Genomic DNA, 17,135 nt, shown 5'->3' with positions numbered 1-17,135 from the left:
TTTCTTTGATTTGGTTTTCTCTAGCTGCATATATTGTGATTTTTGTGTGGTTGACATCTGTTGGTCTAAGCACCTGGTATGTCAAAAGAAGTGTTCATACTCTATTTTATTTGCTTCTCCATCTGGAGGGAAGATGAAAACTAACAGTTCAATTTTAGAGCTGAAAGATGATTGCATACTGTAGTGGTGAGTGGAATAGAATTCAGGCAGAGCAAAATGCCTAAATATCCACTTTCATAATGTCTGCTCACTAGTGTTTGTGTTTCACTTCAGTCAACACCCTCCATTTATTAATGTTTCTCCACCATACCTAAGAAATAGATTATCTGATAAATCTTCTTTACATGCACAGCTAAGCTGGCAGGATGTTGGTTAGTAAAAGTCAAAAACTTGAGCAGTAGCTCTTTCAAAGTTAGATCTTTTCAAATTATGCCTCAGTTGAGAGGTTGATATTCATGAACTGTTTTGAAGAATGCTAAGGATGCTGACGAGAAGAAACAACTAACTCGATGGTATTAATTTGCTCAGTTATTTGGTCAAAGGTTGCTTATGGAAGGAAAACATGGTCAAAGACAATGTTCCAGAAACTTGCTTTTCCGTTTGTTGCTTTTGAAAGGGGAAAATAAAATGCTCCAAGAACCAAATTTTTCTTTATTTAAGCTTCTCTAATTTTAAATGAGAACACAATTTTCTCAATTTTTCAGAGACAGTGGAAAAGGGAGTTAATTCTCAGCACGCAGTGATCTTCTAGCATTTCCTTCATGGTAACTGCTGTGTGCTGTGTTTGCTGATAGTTGTTTGACGTGCCATATACAAAGAAATCCTGTGGAAGGACTTTTTAATTAAAAAAAGGCTGGAAAGAAAGTAAAGTTGTTGCATGTCTCTGCAGTACTTATAGAAGAATGAGGAGTAAAGGAAAACATTGGGACTGTGTGTGGAGGGAAAATGGAAAGATGCAGTCCTGAAATTCAGTACTAATGGAATTAGTGTGAGCAAGACCAGGCTCTGAGTGTTTTAAAGGATATGCAGCACTTTAAAGAGCTAAAGACCTGCTCTTGTTTTATGACTGCAGTAAAAGTTGTTTATCATTAGAAGCAAAAAATCGGACTCCTTCTTGCTCTTGCAAGATTTAGTTACTTTTGGTTAGTATTTTGCATTAAAAAAATCTAATGTGTTTCAAATTAGGGTAATTTGAGGTTTTGGATAGGAGATCTCTAATAAACATAATCAAGAAAAGATGTTCCATGCAGTAAGTTGCATAATATCTGGATTTGTAACTGTGTTTTACTTCCCCATCTGCCCCACCCAACCAATAGCAGAAGAGTTTACATTTATTTTTAGCTTTACAGGGTTTCTATTTTATTTTTTCTAGTCACTTACATATCACAGTGGTATCTTGACTTCTGAAAAGTTTCAGGTAGCTGGAAACCCTGGGGAGCTCAAAGGGGCAGGAGAGTGTTGGGGGGATGGCAGGGAAGGGAGAGGGGACTGGTTCAGCACCCACGGCTCTCTTCATCTGCGTGGTGCCTCTGTGCTCTCCAAGAGCAGAACTGAGAGGGTGGTATAGCAAACATCTGAAAACTGAATTTTGTACTGGCACCAAAGCTTGGTGGTCCAAGTCAGGGAGCTCCTCAGCTGTGAGCAAGGTGCTGTGGGTCTTCAGCATGGCTACCCATGGCTACCATGTTTGTTGGCCAAGACTTTGTACAGCTCCATGGTAGCTGTGACACACATTTCCCTCACATGGGATTTTTCTGCACATAGGACTGCTGTGATACCATTTAAAATCATCACCTGGGCTGTCTCTTGTACTATTTACTTCTGTTTTTAGACTTGTTTTAAAATTAAATGAACTTTATAGAAGGCAAAGGGACAGCATTTCTGTAAGTTACTGCACACTCATAAAGCCATTATGGCTAAAATATGTCCCTCCCTGTGGAAGTCCCTTTACAGCCTTGTTTGGCTACATGAAGAAGCACTGGGTTGCAGACTACTGACTTCACCCTAAAAAATTCTTTCTGTTTTAGACATTGCTTGTAGTGACTTAGGCAACCTGTTTTATGGATTTATCTCATGAGTGATGTACTAAAGCTGCAAATGAAATGTGACATAGGAATCGCTTTCCTGAGATGAGACCTAAGGACATTTTAATGCATTGCATCAAGAATAGCTTAAGACTTAAGGCAGTGTCCCAAATCTGTCAGCAGGACCATAGCTGCTTCCCACCTAGGCAGAGCATGTCCCAGAGCTGCAGGGTACTGTTCTGCACATTTGCTCCTGCTTTGCAGTGTGCCACAATGTATTTGACAGTAGACTTGATCATATGAGTTCTGAGCCCAGTTTGTACATGTACAGTAGGTGATTTCTGCTCTGTCACTGTAAAGGAAGCCTGAGGATTCCCTCATCTGAGGAAGTAAGGGAGAAGGACTTTCAGTAGTGGTTGCTGTGATGTGTAATGTATGTACAAAGATGGGGAATCTCTAGCAATCGTGTCCCAGATGGTGACTTGAGCATCTGTTCTGCCATGTACCGTAGCCCACACAGATCTGGATTGTTCCAAAAGAAATGAGGAAAAATGTCAAGAGCTTCCATCTGAACATCAGGAAACACTTCCATCATGCAGGTGACTAAGCACTGACTCAAGTTGCCCAAAGAGGTTGTGGAGTCCATTGGAGATGCTCAAAAGCTGTTTGGACCAGACCTGGTCCTTGGCAGTCTGTTTTAGGTGGTCCTGCTTGAGCAGGGATGTTGTAGAGAGAGCACCTCCAGAGTTCCTTTCCAAACTCAGCTGTTCTGTGATTCTGTTTCTTTGCTTCTCTTACTGAAGAGTCTACAAGTACTCTTGGATCAGACAGAACTAGGGACCTGGGCAAGTAGAGTATTTGAAGTGAATGGTTTTGCAATTTCTGATTTTGCAAGAAGGGGTCAGAATTATTTATTCATTGTGTTGCAAATTTCATCTTGAAGTTACAAATGCTTCTGAATGTCATTGAGAGAAATAACTTGGGCTGTCTTCAAACCTTTGAGATTTCTTTTTGTATTGCCCTCTGAGAGCTGACTTTATACGCTATTAAATAGCAAAGGCACTTTTCTGTGTAGATTTTTAAAAAATACCAACATGGGCATGAGGAAACTAGCCATAACAGAGCTCAGGTCAGAGACATTTCAGTGCTTATTTGTGTGGAAGAGGGCTGCAAACGCCTTATGTGTCTGATGTGTCTGGCATTGCTGCCAAGTATAAGTGTGAAACCAATTTCATAAAAAGCCTGGCTGGGAGCAGGGGCAGAAGGTTGGGTGGGGAATGAGAGGTTCACATCTGTTGTGGAAGATGGTGTAGAATGTTCTAGCTGTGCAGGTATAATTCTCCCTAGACATAAAATGAACTTAATAAGTAGTGGTGTATTCAATATTTATTTTTTTTTAAAAGCCATAAAAGCTCTGAATGTATACATACATGTGTCAGATTTCATTAGTTATATTTGCACTGGATACCAACTGATGTCTCTGTAATCCTTCCCTTTTCCATGTCCCTTAAGTTTTGAATAATAAATTCAGAAAATGCTACAGAAGTGGATGCCAGAAAAGGTCTCTGATGAAATTTTGTGAGCATGCCAGAAAACATTCTATGGATGGTAACTTGGGAGAATAAGTTAAATTACAATACTAAATGCAGGGTTTAGTTGAGAACACGAAAAGCATTTAATATTAGGGGGAGTTGAACTTCCCAGTAACTCCAGACTGCCAGTCCCTTTGGTAATCAGTGGAGTCCTCAATGGGAACTCTATAAACATTAATATAACAAAAAGATCCCAGTGTTCTAGTATCACATCTGGAAAACCTTAGAAGACCCTACATGTAGCTTGTGTAGTGTTGATGATAAAATAATTTTAGACAGATACTGTGAGCTGGAGACATAGTTCTGGTTATTAATATCAAACTCTACAAATGGCTGCAAAAATATCTAAAATGTTTGTAATTAAAAATGTCAAATAATTTGATTGTGTAGTGCAACTATATATCCATTTGCAGAATTGAAGTATGGGTGACAAATATCTACTCCACTTTACAACTATACTAAGTGGAGCCACTGTATGCTTCCAAAGTGGTCTCTTGGCATATAGGAATCAGGTCCTGGCATGCAGCTTCCAGTTTGCAAATGCAGTTTGTTCTTCCTATGGGACACAGCTCGTGTTCTTGCTAGCTTCAGTAGTGCAGCATACTAGGGTTCTTCTGCCTGTGTTACTTGCTCATAAGAAAAAGTAAGAACAAAAATTTCTTACAAAAAGTAAGAACTTGCTCATAAGAACAAACTAAGAGTGAATTATTGTAGGGCAGTCTCTAACCTTTGCTCAGGTTCTGAGTAGAAGGGCTGACAATGGACAATCTCTTTCATTTTTGTAGTATATTAATTACTTGGTGGCTGCTTTTTTCTCTTTTTCCTATCTGCTGCAGTTAGCTGGACTTAGGGGCCACAAGAGATGGCTGCTCTTGCACACCTTCTGCAATAACAGTAGAGACTGTGTCTTATCTTGCCATGCATGAAGGTGGACAGCGCAGTTTCTGAGGAGATGGAGGTTTTAAACCCCAGAAGGCTCCTCTGCTGAGTGGTGCAGCTGTGTGGAGAGAACAGTCCAGCTGCCTTAGCAGCCTGAGAGGATCTAATGATCCTGGCAGAATAGCTCTGGAGCTTAGAACTGTAATAAACAACCTCATGTTGGCAGCTTTTCTTTGCAAGGTTGTTTGCTTTCCTGCCAGGTGTCGCTGCTCAAGAGTCCCTGTTGTTCCTCATAGTTTATCTAAGGGCTGTAGGCACCAAGGTCTGTGATGCAGATACTGCTGTGGGAGCTGGCTGCAAAATGCTTCACTGGCTGTGCTTTGGGAATCTGGCCTGAAACCACAGTGGCACCTTTAATCACTGCTGACCTGCGCAGGCTCCTTCAGCTCCCTCTCAATCTTATCTCCATCTCAGTGCAGCTCTTCTGCTCCAGCACTAGAAATAGGAATAGTGAGATTTGATGCTAACTCCAGGACATTATGCTCCTTAGCTTGTGCCTCATCTCCTTCAGAGAAGGGTAATCTCTGCTGGGAACTGATTGGGTCTGCCTGGATCAGAAGGAGTAGTTGTATGGGAAAGATAAGCAGGGACTAGTAATAAAATGGGAACCAAGCTCTGGAAATGAAACTAAGGAAAATAAGGTAATGCAGTGGTAGGAGAGTTTTCTCACAATTGTTTTCTTTCTGTAGCTTTCAGCTATTCAGACAAAAGTAAATTTAAGCCAGTAAAATAACAACTCCTTGTTTCCCCCTTCCTTGCACCGTTTTCCTTGAAGCATCTTTCTCAGATGAGAACACTATTGTCTTTGTTTGTTTGTTTAGTTGTTTTTTTAAAAAATCTAAATCCAGATGTCGGTTTGTCAATAAATAACAAAAATCAGGTTTTTTTTTCCCCAGGTTGCATGAATTATGCATGTATGTAGATTTTAAAATGTGTTTACTTAATCAGTGGTTGCTGAAATTCATAGAAAGTACTTTAAGAGGCCATTGGGTTACTCTGCTGATTGTAAATGATTTTTATTTAAGAAGGTATGTCTAGATTTTCTTTAATTGGGTTTGATTTCTGAATCTAAGACCTGAATCAGTAGTGGGGAAACCTGGAGCTTGATTTAGAGGGTAACTGTAGATTAATTTAGGAGGTGCCCCTGGGGAGAGGGAAGAGCAGTGTCATAGTGGCAGTGATTGTTTCTAGAACTATTAGCTTTGTTCATTCAGATGTAATTCCCATTTCTCTATTGATAATGCACTGGGTGCACAAGAAGTCCTGTATTAGTCTGAAGTCATGATCAGTGCCTTTTAATCTTTACAAAAGTTGGAAATCCATACTGTTCCTCACTGGTTAGAGAGCTTTTCATCTGAAACTGTAACTTGAGGTACATTGTAGTTTTGTTTAAGGCTGGCTAATGTTACCAGCCTCTACAGGAAGTTTTTTCCCCTCCTTCTATTTTTTTTTTTTTTTTTTTTGTGTGTGTGGCTCACTTGGGGACTATTTGGAAAAAGATTTGTAATCTTAGCCTTCATCAGACCACACAAGTCAAGAGGCTGATCCCCTCTTGGGCTTGTCAGCAGTCAGCTTAATCAGGACAGAACATGAGCTGTGGTGGGAATGGGTTGGACATGTTTGTAGCCCACACTTGTAGATCGGTGTCATGGGGGGCCAGCAGCACTGAGCTGTTTGGCAGTGAGGGCTCATTAAGTGCCTGTCCCCTGTGGTCCCTCAGCAAGGGCTTGAGGCTTCTGTTCACAGTGAATGGATGTGGGGAGGGGAGTGCTTGGCCTCCTTCAGCTGTGAATGCTTTCATTGAGACCTTGGTGAGAACTCTTTCCAGCTGAGCCCTGTTGCATCCTTCACCATTTGAATTGCTTGGGACTTTGTGAGGGTGCAGAGGATGGGATACAGGCTGTGGCAGCCTGGGATTTCACAGTGTGAGCAATTTTGAACAAATAGCTCTGCACTGAAACGATGCCTACTTTTTGAGTTCGTGTTATTCTTTTCTTAATAGGTGACAACAACAGGAGGTTATTAGCTGTACTCCAAAGCTCCCCTAATCTGTCTTTAAAGATATATATTGAACTAGAGCATTTGCCAGCCTGGAGAAGAACAGTGGTAAATGTTAGACCATGTTGCTTGCTTCTGGCTGTGAGTGTTCAGAAGCAGCAGTGGTCTCAGGGGGCTGTCCGTGGCCCACAGGATCATGTTGTACCCCATTCCAACTTCAGTTGGCTTCAAATTCATGAAGGCTTCTTCTATACCCACATCACCAGATGTCTGGCTGCCAAGATGGGCTTATCAGCCTCCTGGCCCAAGCTGGTACCTTCCCTCAGGGAAACCCCTATATCATGCAGCTGCGTCAGCTTGAGCTAGTGCTGGTGTAGTAGGTGCTTTCTGGATCACTTGGCACAGAAGCAGCCAAATGCAGGCTCTGCAAAAGCCATGGTGAGTGGAGTTGGAGCTCTCTTCTTGTCATGTAAAGCCACACTCAGCAGCCCGACAGCTTCCATGCTGGCCACAGCTTCTTGTCTTCCCCATACATCTTCTTGCACTCACCAGCCCCTCAAAGCCAAACTCTATCACCTACTCTTGGCACAAAATACCAAAACCTGTGCAGGCAGAGTCTGATGAATTGGAGCTGAAGCATATGCTGAAGTATAAACATGAGTTTATAGTTTAGGTAGAAAGTCACACACTGACATAGTGTAATGAAATTTAGCAGGTATGTTTGCAGCAGACTTAAGAAAAACAGGCTATGTGTCATAACACACTTTCTGCCATGTGTGTTGGCATGGCTAAACAGTGCAACTACCCCAAGGCTGGAGAAAAGATCTTTGCCTGGAGAAAAGGTGTCCTGTGCACAGCAGTTTGTCCTCATGCTGTATGTGACAGAGATACTCAGTTTGCCTAGAGAGTAGTTCAGAGTCCTATTACTTTCACGAGTTTCTTCAAGATTTTGGTTTTTTCTCTTTCATCCCCTTTGTATATCACAAATATTTATACTCTGCTAATAAAATATAAACTGATCTTGCAACTGGAACAGAAATCTGAAAACAGCTTTGCTCATGAAATTATTCCCAGCTGAAAAGCTGAGGTGTGCTCCTGCCTCTTGCCCTGTATCCTAAGTGGAATAAATGTTCTTTCATGGCTGCTCTAATGCTTTTAGATTTGGCTGCATGGAAGTTAAGGGCACATAACACCCTCAAAGGTAGATTTTAACTTTTGTGGTGCATTTTTTGTTTGTTTTCATATGTCTGTAATATTTTATGTGGGCATAAAAACGGTATCAATATATCTAAACTGTTGTATATGAGAAATCTGTAGAATATGATGAGATCAGAAATTATAAAAGAAGTGTACATGCGTATACCAATTTCACTTCCAAAAAGAAGTTTTTGATGTGACATCTCATTTTTAGGTGTTCCAGGGATCACAGACAGTAGTTATAAGTGATTTCATGTACACAAAAGAAATTAGGCAAAACCATAATTAGACAATTTGATAACTAGATCATTAACAAGCTCTTAATATAACTGTGCAAATGGAACAGCTATAAATACAAAACTATATCTGGTTACTGTCTGGTATTACATCAAAGCTGAGGAGCTTTCACAAGGAGAGATAACTCACACTGAGATAGTGTAAAACTGTTAGAATTAAATTTCCCTGTGTTGCACACTGGGATTTTTCTTTTCTCAGTTCACAGTATTAAAACAAACCCAAGTGCTAATAAGAAATAGCAAAAAATATTATGCACACCCAAAGTGGTAAGTATGGTGTCAATTAACCTGAGCTGGGGTTCGTGTGCAGAATGAGGTGGTGTCACATCAGAGGGGCAGGAGAAGTTTTGGGGGGTACCTGCAGCATTTGGGAGCCTGGTGAGCCTGAGGCTGGGCTCCAAGAAGCTGTGCAAACCAGGAAGGGAGCATGGCCATTGTATTGCTGGCAGGAAAGGAACAGGATGATGGTTCTTTTCCCTCTCTGAGGTAAAAGGGGATTTCCAAGAGGCTGAGTCACTGAAAGGTAGACTGATCTTGGACACCATGAGAGTTTGCAGAGTCCTGATGCAGAAGGAAGCAGAACAGCCCTTCTGTGGGTAAATGGTTTGGGGTGAGAAGGAGGTGATAATGATGCCAGGCCAAATGTTGCTGAATTGGAAAGATTTACCAGGTGGCAGTGAGACTGTGAAAGCCTGTATGGCTAGACAGCAGTGGACTTTGGCTGCCTGTGGAGCAAGTGCCTGTCAATATCTGGTATGTGGCCACTCTTTAAAGCAGTAGCCACTGCAGGTCTGGTGTGTATCAAGGAGGGTGTTTCAGACAGATGGTGTCAAACCTCAGTGTTGCTTACAGGATGCTCTTATGCAATTTCTGTCCATCCAAAATACATAGCAAAATAGCATAAAGTCTTTTGGGAAAGCAGGGTGGCATAGAACTCAGTGATAGGAAAGTTGTGACCTTCCTTCTGGGTCAGCAATTGTTTACCCCATCAATAGACCTTCAAATTGCTTGTGTCAGAAATTAGGAGAAAAAAATTCTTCCAAAGGTCATTGCCTTGATTTCTTCTCTCCCCCTCCTTCATCCCCTTCCAGTCTCACCATCAGCTTCAAGTAGGTATTTTGTCTTTTCCTTCTATAGTCTAAAGGATTGTACAGTCATTTTAGGACAGTTCTCAGCATCTCAAGATCTCTTAACTAACCCTCCAGCTTTCTCAAGGCCTACTTGATCCTGGGTGCATTCCCATGAAGGAACTAACTTCTAAAGAAGGTGTGTAACAGCTCTGTGAATATTGAGTTGCATGTTTAGTTAAGATAAAAAGCTGATGGAAGTTCCCAGTCAACAATATTAGTGTGAGATGTGACTGCCACTGAGTGGTAGGAGCAGGCTTGTGTGCAGCTTGGAATGCTCTGCATGTATAAGGATTTGAGAGCCAGCACAGAGGGGAGACTCATTCCTGTTTCCAAATCACATATTCTTAGCAATGTTATCTATCTAATGTGAAGTTGAAACATAGAGAAGAGGCAAATACATTTCAGTTTTTGATGTGCTTCTGACTGTGGATGTGCATGGGAGAGGCTTCATCATTACAGTGAAGTTGTCTTCGTGATCTCCTTTCCCAGTGGTCAGGAACAATATTTATTTTCTTGTTTCCTAGGTGGCATGCAGATAAGCTCCATCTGATTTGAATAAAGTGGGCAGAAATGTACTTCTACTTGCTAAGATTAAGATTTCTTGGGTTGCTTGGTGTTTTCATGTTCAAGGACATGAAAGAAGATCAGTTTAAAAGTGTGAATTTCAAATGGCCCTGTTAAACTGCAACTCTTCAGGTTTTAACTGTCCATGATTAGCTCTGTACTAAGACTTGCAATGCTCTAATTCTAATCAATCTGTATCCTTCACATTCCCAACTCCTCTCCAGTGAAGCTGAAGTGGGCAGAAATCTGATAGCAGCAGAAAAGAAACTGGAAAAGAGAACCTGAATGAATGTTGCTTGAGGAGAGCATATTCAAGATGAATGAAAGGTAGCTTTGCTGCAACTCATTGGAACCTCAGTGTGAAGTGGACAAAATGGTAAAATTCTTTGCAAAAGTCAAGTGAATTAAACAGAAGAACACGATAACCCAAAATGAAAAGGAAATTTTGCAAAGGCTAAGTTCTTTAACCCTTGAATAAGCCACCAACAACTGTATCAATCTATTGACTTTTTTCCTTTTTTTGGTTATTTCTTCCCTTCCAAAACAGTGATCTCACATGCAAATTAAAGATAATAATGCTCCTCAAGGAGGAGAGAAAAGCATAAGAGTGAGCTGCATAAATGGTTTAAAAAAGTGGAATACAAAAGTTAGCTGAAGAGGAGCAAAAGTTTTTGGTTCTCTAATGCCTGTCAATTGTAGATGAGCTGAAGCAGAATAGATTTGTTTACAAAATGTTACATATTGAATAGTTCTTTTGAGATTGCTAAATCATTGAATAAACTCCACAATAATCTTTATAATGATTGTTTGCTTAAAATAAAATATTCTCATGTTTGAAAAGCAGGTACAAGTGGTTTTAGCTTGCCACAAACCTCTTTTGAATCAGGGGAACAGTAAGCATATAGGTGTCACAAACACTGTCCTGACCTTCTCATTTGTGATATTCAGTTACATACTTCAGGAATGACAGTTTTTGGAGAAGTCACTGGTTACTGTATCAATAGTGGCTCAGTGCTGGCATTTGTTAAAGAACTCTAATGCTTTCCTCTCAGGAAAAACAAGCTAAACTTTGAAAATTTGGATGTGTGTCAGAACAAGAATTGCTACTGTAGCCTGGTTACTCAAAGTGGTTCAAGTGATCTGTTGATTAGATGTTCATCAAGGTTTCTAATAATGAGGAGTTTTGAAAGGATCAAAGAAAAACTAATGTTATTCCAGTATTTCAGCATGTCTGGCCCATGTAATCATAGGTAATTCATGCTTTATGCTTATCCCAGATGAGCTTGAAAGGGTGGGTAAAAGGATATCTGCACAGAACAATGTCTTTGTGAATGGCATCAGAGGGATTTTATGGCAAAAAGGTATAATATCTGCCACTATGGTGAGGAGTGAGAGTAACATTTGGTTGGTAAGGCTAACAATTTGTAAGCTCATGAGAGACATCTAATCCTGACAATAGCTGGGTCAAATTTGTGGCTGGACCTCAGTTGTGTGAAGAGGCAGCAGTAGCCACTGACTTCTGAGACGTGACTGGAAACCTGAACAAAAATGCATCTGAAGTACATCTGGGCTCCATGCATGACACTAAATTGTCTATAGCAATGATGCACAAAAGTACAAGGGGATCAAGGTGAACAATCAGTTGAACACAAGCTCATAGTGTGCTCTGGTGGCTAAGAAGGCAAATGCAATCTTTCCATATCCAGTCAGGGAAGTAGAATGCAAAGAAGGGAGAATAGAGCTGCTGCTTTTTCTAGCATAAGGGTTGAGGTTTCTGCAATTCTGAGTTTTTAAAAATTTTTTGTTCTATCAAAAGGGTGCTGACAAATGCTGCCCTTTTGGCAACAGCTGAGTTTGTCTGCCACATAACTGTAGAAGAATCTTCCCTCCAGGAGACCCTGTTATGGCGTGGACAGAGATGTAGCAGAACTCTATTCAACTGCATAGCAGAGCTCTTTGGTTAAGACTTGGATTTGCACCACTGAATGTGTATTTAGATATTCCTGCTGCTGTTTCATCTCTTCTTCCCAACCCAATTAAAAATCTGGCTGCTGCCTAGCTATCAAATGCTAACACCTGTGTGCCAGATGAGTACAGCTATAAGTCTATCAATGCTGATCCACCAGCAGAGCCATGAGCCAGTCCATGGAGCAATTAGAACACACTTTTTGATGTTTTTTTTCTCCTCATTTTTCTGTCCCATTTTTAATCCTCCTATTTTCCCAGGATTTTCTGTCTTCTGCTTCCTGTTGCTGTGAGTTTGTAAGGTGAGCCCTGCGCAGACTTTCTGTCTCTTTCAGATAAGAAAACAGCCTAAACCAAAGGAACACATTTTTCTGGCTGCAGAGTGGCTGGTTAATACTGACAAGTGTTAAATTATAGAAGTCCAAATGTCAGTTGTATGTACCAGGTCAAGAAAAACACCTTGAAATACAAATGTTGTGAGGGTTACACCAGACAGGATTAAGACTTCATATTTGAATTCCCCCTCTTTCTGAAAAGAGCTGGTCTCCCAGATGTGTTTTGGAGATACTGAGTGTAGGACAGGGTGTACTCTCATTGCCCTTTTGAAACGAAAGGCTCAAGTCAGCAGCAGAATGTCCAAGTTTGACAGACAAGAATGGCAATAGTTAAAGAGGTGAGGCATAATAATACTGCTGAGGTTTTTACTGCTGTTGGTAAGAGAGTGCTTTTACAAGGGCTTTCTGGAAACAGGCTAACATAAAAAGGCTTTTTCTTATTCTGCTAGGCTTTCCTTATGACTACTCTCTCTACTGTCCCCAGCATGGAGTAACAGTGGGGAATGTTGCTGCTAGGGAAAGGAGAGAGTTTCAGAAGGAAGAGAGTGAAATATGTTCTCTTCTAGCAGAGGAGATGGCTTCATTCACTCAGCTGGGACTGATGATGGATGGCTTATTTGAAAATGCTGTGTTGGGTGTGAGGGGTGACTTCTGTGGCAGGGAGGGTAAGGAGTATGGTCTTGCCCAGAGAAGGTGTCGGTTGCTGCGTAGAGAGCAATAGAACAAGGGAGGCCACCTTATTGCCCCCTTGGTCTTGCCCATGTGCAACCTTGGCTTTTACTTACCAGAAGACTGCTTGTGCTAGGGGAGATCCCATCAACTTAAATAATTCAGATGATTCAGTCTTTACTGAATGAAGTGAACTGATTTTTATCCAACAGCTCCCAGCTCAGTTTGGTGCAGTGCTGCTAATTTAGAGTCATATCCTGTCATGCTTATTTGATGAAAACCTCCCATTGGCTTCAGTATATTTGGAATTTTGCTTTAACAAGTGGTGCCATTGTAATGATGAGGAGCTGTTTTTTCAACTGTTGGGGCTCTGGAATGCTGCAAACAGAAAATCTCTCAAATGTAGCCTAGAAGATGATAGGATATGTTTAAGTTAGGATGCAGAGTCACTTAGAAAATAGCCTAAGTGCCTCTGAAAAGTAAATTACAAGTATAATCTCTTTATTGAGCTGGAAAGTACACCCTCAAGAGAGAAAGGAGAATGGAGGAGTTTTTTTTCTTTTTTTCCCCCTCCTCCTTTTTTCCTAAATAGAGACCAACTGTTGACTAACAGGATTGTGTTTAGAGCAGAGATACTTGTGCAGTCATGGAATAATATGAGGTTTTTTATCAGGGTAAAGCTTTTTAATTAGTTCTTCCACACCCTGCCTGTGGAGTGGGAAAATGCATTCCTTCTTGGGAAGAACTTTGATCATTGCTTTCCCTTACCTCTCCCCTTACCTTGTGTGATGGATTACATACCAGCAGTCATTTCTGCATGGACCCTTTCAGAAACAAAAGAACTCCATGAGTCTTCTGTGAGCATCTTCAAGCAGAAGCTGGCCTCTGTGATTTAGTTAGTATTGACTGCTTTATCTTTCTGTAAAGAGTAATGAGTAATATTGTTGTTGAAGAACACAATTTGTTCAAGAAGTTCTTGAGATCCATTGTATATCTGATTTTTCTCTGAGGTAATGACATAAGACTACCATATCTAACTTGCATAGGCTGTCATTGACCAAATAAAATACAGTTATGTTTGAAATCTTAGTGAGTATGATCTATATTAGTATCTGCCTGCTGTATGCTTGCAAAAGAGTAGAATGTGTATGAGGTATTTGCATATTAATCTGTGATCAACTAGGTTCCATGTAACATGTAAAAGCGCAGATTGTTCATCTTATTCTTGTCTGTCTCTGTGTCCACCAGCTGAGCTCATCCTGCTTTCATTGTGTCTCCTTGTGGGCTTTGTGTAATTGTATGTGTGAAACAGAGGGTGCTTCGTGCTGGAAGTGGTTGTTTGCTTTCTCTTTTGAGGAAGATGGGCTCTAAGCTGGGGGGCAGGAAGGAAAGGATTTATTCTCTTTGTCATCTGCTTTCCTAGCGATGGAGTTAGAACACTGTGAACACTATGCAGCAAGGTGCAAATTTATGAAGGGGTATGAAAGAGGTGGAGGATGCTTCTGCATTACCTTGTCATACAGTAATCATGCAGTTCCTTCTCCCCCATGAAGACAGGACTGCATTTACCCTGGTAGAGCTGTCTGTGTACTTCAGTGTTTAAGTTGCGCCTGTTCTCTGTATAGGTTTTCACTGGGTAAAACAAGAATTCCTCAGCTCACCTATGATAAGTCTCTAACACACAAAATTTCTTTCCATCTTCTTTCTTTCCCATGTGGGTTTTTAGTTTAGGAACAAAGATGAGAAATTAGTTACTATCTCGGTGTTTACTTGACCTTGAGAACTCAAAGGTAACGTGAAAAGGCTTCTTGCAGAATAGCTCAGTGTGCACTCTGTTTAGTTTGCTGCTTGCCTTGTGCATTTATGCAATGGTCTGTATTGTGGCTGATCTCCTGAAGCTTTCAGACCTCTTACATGCCTTCATTTGTTTATTATAGGAACAGGAGTTTACAGTAATGCTGTTTATACTAAAGTTGGGTGAACCATTGCAGCAAGAAGAGAAACCATCAAGAACCTTTGCCCTGAACTCAAAGCAAACTCTCTTGTGATTTCTCAAGTTCTGTTTCAGTTTTCAGTGTCATTATGCTTTGTCAGGACTGGAAATGAGTGCCAAAATATAAATGGTATTTTCAGTGTCAACCTCAGATTTCATGAGCAAATCTGCTCCTGTGCCAGGGAGTGTGGAGTTTCTTAGACGTCACATGTTTTGCTAGAGACTATAACCTTTTTCAGCTCCTGCTGCTCTGTGCAGCTGGCTCAAAGCACTTATCCAGCGAGGCTTGCCTGTCACTTTTGTATGGGACAAGATATTGGTTATTGAACTAATAAGCATTCCTGGGGGAATGTGTGCAGATGATTGCTAGCAGATGAAATACTGAAATAGCCAGTGTAGTATATCTGCTCTTTGGGTATAGGGATTGTTCAGCTTTGGCCTCTTCCCTGCTAAACATGTTGTAAGACTGTCAGCCACTTCTGTGAAATTATAGCAGCGCTGCCTAGCACAAAATAAGGAAATAAACTCTCTAGGCTCTCTCAGTTTTGTTTTGAGAACAAACTGTGATTAATGTCCTTCTGGAAGCTGAGTTTATCCAAATTTATTTGCTATCCTGTAGACTTTTCTGTTTCATATCCTGAATTTGGAACCAGTATTGAACTATCCATCTAGTAGGTTATGATAGATTAGTAGGGCCAATCTTGGGAGTAATCAGTTCAGGTTGTGCCTGTTTCTTCTTTCTGCTCCTGAGGAGGAACAGCCTACCTTCTTCTCTCCCTCCCTCCCTCTCTCTCTGTGTTTATTGTTGTATCACAGAACGAACTGATGTTTGTTTTAACACTGAGATGAAACTGAATTCACTGCTGTCCAGCACTCTTTAAAGTTGGTGTGCTACTTGAATATTTATATCATGCTGACATTTGCTTACGTTAGAGAAGGCTTTATTTCCTTGGAATATTTATCATAGTATCCAGAAATTTCCATGTTCCAACTGCTGCTGGATCTGAATGTTGTATATATAATTACCTGTGTCTAAGCCCAGTTGCTTTGGGGAAGTTGACTTTCAAAGAACAGCAACCAGCTCTGTGGCACTTGCTAGCTGAAGATAGAGCTGGCAAGGATTTTTCCTGCACTGATGTGGAGCAGCCTGAAAAGAAGACTCATACCTCACTTCAGCTGTATGGGCAGCTTTGTCTAGCTCATTATGGGGAAAATAGAGAATCACTTCCCAGCACACCTGGCATCATGGAGTGGATGCCTATATCTGATGTGATCTGTTGACCTAGTTATGGTCTGGGATGGAAAATGTGATTTGACATATTTTGCATCCTGTTTTTTCCCCCTGATTTCCACTGGTCCCTTTCTCAAAGGTTAATGGGGAAGGGTTGGTGCAGAATCCAGTTCCTGCCTTCCTGACACACTTTGATGCTCTGACCCCCTTTGTGCATGGAATAGAAATGACCAGCTTGAGGCTTGATCAGACCTCAGCCTCCTGTTGTTTCCCATCAGCTTATATGACTCTCCTGGGCTTCTGTGGCTGGAGCTGCTCTTTTGCTGCTGTGCATAAGGAGGCACTGTGATTTATGAATCAATTAATCACTGCATGCTGAGGAGCTGTTCACGGTAGTTAAACAGTGAAAATAAAATGCTTGAGTCTATAATAAAGATGGATCATAATGAATATGACCCTCTACCAATGAATTCTCTCCCTCCCTATATTATACCCCCTATCCTCTTTCCCAGCACAGACAAACTATCAAGACATGAAATTTGTCTATCTCAATGCATGGGGTTCATCAAATTACTTAATTACTTGATAAGAGTGCTGACTATTTGTGGGTTTTTTTTTCCCTCACACAGATATGCACTCTCTGATTTTGCTGCTAAAGCTGTTAAAGCCACAAAGATGAAGAGAAAAAGATTATGATAGTCTTGATTTGAAAACTTTTTGACTACTCATAAAAAAATCCACCAGTAAGCCTCTAAAAATGAGGGAGGGGCAGGTGAAGTCTGTCCTGCCTGATCTGTAAAACTGCAGGAATGTGGTGTGAAAATTCCAATAAATATTTCTATCAAATAACTGTCACTTTTTGCTCTGTGCAATGTGCACATCGTTGCTGTTTCTAAAACTGTGTGATACTATAAGAACCAGGCCACTTTGGTGACAAGCCTGCTTTAAGATTGCTGTTTGGCTTCACAATTTGCACTTCAGTGATGGCAGTCAGATCAGGGTGCATGTTGCCCTGTGGGCAGCACCACTGATGTTCAAATGAGGTAAGGCTATGAGACAAGAGGCTTTAGAGCTGGTTATGTGGTTTTGCATCAGAACTATACTTTCAGACAAGAAAATAATTCTTTACAGATTACTAACATGTTGTATTTTTTAAAGAAAATTTTTACTTTTATGTTATCAACAGATACCCAAAATAGTAC

General features: G+C 40.8%; 1 protein-coding gene across 1 annotated transcript in view; it reads left to right on the top strand.

Moving 5' to 3' along the window:
* KIF26B (kinesin family member 26B) overlaps positions 1-17,135 on the top strand; it is a 270,993-nt gene that overhangs the window by 69,023 nt on the left and 184,835 nt on the right. The window lies entirely within an intron of this gene.

This window comes from Vidua macroura, chromosome 3, assembly GCF_024509145.1.
Source record: "Vidua macroura isolate BioBank_ID:100142 chromosome 3, ASM2450914v1, whole genome shotgun sequence".
Taxonomy (NCBI): domain Eukaryota; kingdom Metazoa; phylum Chordata; class Aves; order Passeriformes; family Viduidae; genus Vidua; species Vidua macroura.
Note: the sequence above shows the minus strand (reverse complement) of the source record. Positions and strands in the feature narration are given on the sequence as shown.